At 66.9% G+C, this 2,535-nt stretch overlaps 1 pseudogene; it reads left to right on the top strand.

Annotated features, from left to right (window-relative positions):
* Positions 1-664: 664 nt before the first annotated feature.
* Positions 665-1,761, top strand: LOC149216969 (uncharacterized; annotated as a pseudogene).
* Positions 1,762-2,535: the final 774 nt, after the last annotated feature.

The following is a 2,535-nucleotide window of genomic DNA, read 5'->3' as shown; positions in this document are numbered from 1 at the left end:
GGCAGAGGAGGAGGTGGAGGAGGAGGAGGAGGAGGGGGCAGAGGAGGAGGCAGAGGAGGAGGGGGAGGTGGAGGAGGAGGCAGAGGCGGAGGAGGAGGAGGTGGAGGCAGAGGCGAAGGAGGAGGAGGGGGCGGAGTAGGAGGAGGAGGTGGAGGAGGAGGGGGCGGAGGAGAAGGAGGAGGAGTTGGTGCTGGAGGTGGCGGAGGAGGAGGAGGAGGAGGAGGAGGCGGAGGAGGAGGAGGAGGAGGAGGAGGACGCGGCGGAGGAGGAAGAGGGGGGGGGAGGAGGGGGCGGAGGAGGAGGAGGAGGAGGAGGTGGAGGCGGCAGTGGAGGAGGAGGAAACAACGGAGGAGGAGGCAGGGGCGGAGGAGGAGGGGGCAAAGGCGGCGGGGGCGGAGGCGGCGGAGGAGGAGGAGGCGGCGGAGGAGGAGGCGGGGGTGGAGGAGGAGGAGGGGGCGGAGGAGGAGGTGGGGGTGGAGGAGGAGGAGGGGGCGGAGGAGGAGGGGGTGGAGGAGGAGGGGGCGGAGGAGGAGGTGGGGCGGAGGAGGAGGAGGGGCGGAGGAGGAGGGGGGTGTAGAAGGAGGGGGCGGAGGAGGAGGGGGAGGAGGTGGCGGAGGCAGAGGTAGAGGCGGAGGAGGAGGCGGAGGAGGAGGAGGAGCAGGGGATGGCGGCGGAGGAGGCGGCGGCGGCGGAGGAAGATGAGGCAGAGGAGGAGGCGGAGGAGGAGGAGGAGGAGGGGGCGACGGCGGAGGAGGAGGTAGCGGCGGAGGAGGAGGCGGGGGTGGAGGAGGAGGAGGGTGCGGAGGAGGAGGAGTAGGGGGTGGAAGAGGAGGCGACGGGGGGGGCAACGCAGGACGAGGCGGCGGCGGAGGAGGAGGAGTCAGAGGAGGAGGTGGAGGAGGAGGAGGAGGAGGGGGGGGGCAGCGACGGAGGAGGAGGCAGCGACGGAGGAGGATGTGGGGGCGGGGAGGAGGAGGAGTAGGGGGTGGTGGAGGAGGCGGAGGAGGAGGATGCGGAGGAGGACGAGGAGGAGGACGAGGAGGAGGGGGCGGAGGAGGAGCAGGAGGCGGAAGAGGAGGTGGTGGAGGAGGAGGAGGGGGAGGAGGAGGAGGTGGAGGCGGAGGCAGAGGAGGAGGAGGAGGAGGAGGAGGAGACGGCAGCGGCAGAGGAGGAGGAGGAGGAGGAGGTGGAGGAGGAGGAGGAGGAGGCGAAGGAGGAGGAGGCGGAGGAGGAGGAGGAGGAGGAGGAGGAGGAGGAGGTGGAGGAGGAGGAGGAGGTGGAGGCGGAGGAGGAGGAGGAGGAGGCGGAGGCGGAGGAGGAGGAGGAGACGGAGGAGGAGGCAGAGGAGGAGGGGGTGGAGGAGGAGCTGGAGGAGGAGGGGGCGGAGTAGGAGGAGGTGGAGGCGGAGGTCGAGGAGGAGGATTAGGAGGAGGAGGAGGAGGAGGCAGAGGAGGAGGAGGAGGCGGAGGAGGAGGAGGAGGAGGATGATATTGTTTACTCAAATAATTTATAGGAGGAGGAGGATGATATTGTTTACTCAAATAATTTATAGGGGGAGAGGTGCAGAGGGAAAGGAGGAGGAGGAGGAGGCGGCGGCAGGCAGAGTGGGAGAGGAAGGAGGAGGAAGAGGAGGAAGAGGAGGGGGAGGTGAACGAGGTGGAGGGAGTGGCGGAGGGGGAAGAGGAGAGGGGGGAGCAGGAGGAGGTGGTAGAGGGGGAGAGGGAAGAGGAGTGGGGGGAGGGTGAAGAGGAGGTGACATAGGGGGAGGAGGAGTGGGGGTATTGAGCAGAAAGTAGGATGAGGTCGGGAGGCAGAGGGGATGGAGGAGAAGGAAGAGTATGGGGGGCTAGTGGGGAGGGTTTGGCAGAGGAAGGGGTGTAGTGGGGAGGGTTTGGCAGAGGAGGTGGAGGACAGGGACTAGAAGGGGAGTGAGGTGAGGGAAGCAGGAGGAGGTGGGTGGAGGCCGAGGAGGAAGAGGAGGGGAAGGAGGGGAAGGAGGGGAGAGTGCTAGGTAGGAGGGGGAGGATGGGAGGTAGAGTGGGAGGAGAAGGAGGAGGAGGTGGGGGAGTTGGAGGAGGATGAGGATCAAGGAGGATGAGGTGATGGGGAGGAGCGAGAGGGGGAGAAGGAAAGGAAGAGGAGGAGGAGGAGTAGGAGAAGGAGGAGGGAGACAACGGAGGAGGGGGAGGGAAGGGAGGTGAAGGAAGTGTGGGAGGGGGTGCAAAGTGAGGAGAAGAAGGAATAGGAGTGGGGTAAGGGTGTAGGCGTTAGCAGAGGAGGTGGACTAGGAGGGGAGTGAGGTGAGGGAAGCAGCTGAGGAGGAGGAAGTGGGGGGAGGAATAGGAAGAGGAGAAGGGGAAGGAGGGGAAGGTGGAGTGGGAGGGGGATAGGAGGGCGAGGAGAAGGAGGAGGAGGTCAGGGAGGGGGAGCAGGTTGTGGGGGAGGCGGAGGAGGAGGCGACGGGGAGGAGCGAGATGGAGAGAGGAACAGGATGAGGAGGAGGAGGGGAAGGGTGGGGAGGTGAAGGAAGCGGGG

This window comes from Pinus tabuliformis, chromosome 1_1 (assembly GCF_031772625.1).
Source record: "Pinus tabuliformis cultivar Carrire ecotype Pingquan chromosome 1_1, CPIR1, whole genome shotgun sequence".
NCBI classification, from domain to species: Eukaryota; Viridiplantae; Streptophyta; class Pinopsida; order Pinales; family Pinaceae; genus Pinus; species Pinus tabuliformis.
This window is presented reverse-complemented; position numbering and strand designations above follow the sequence as displayed.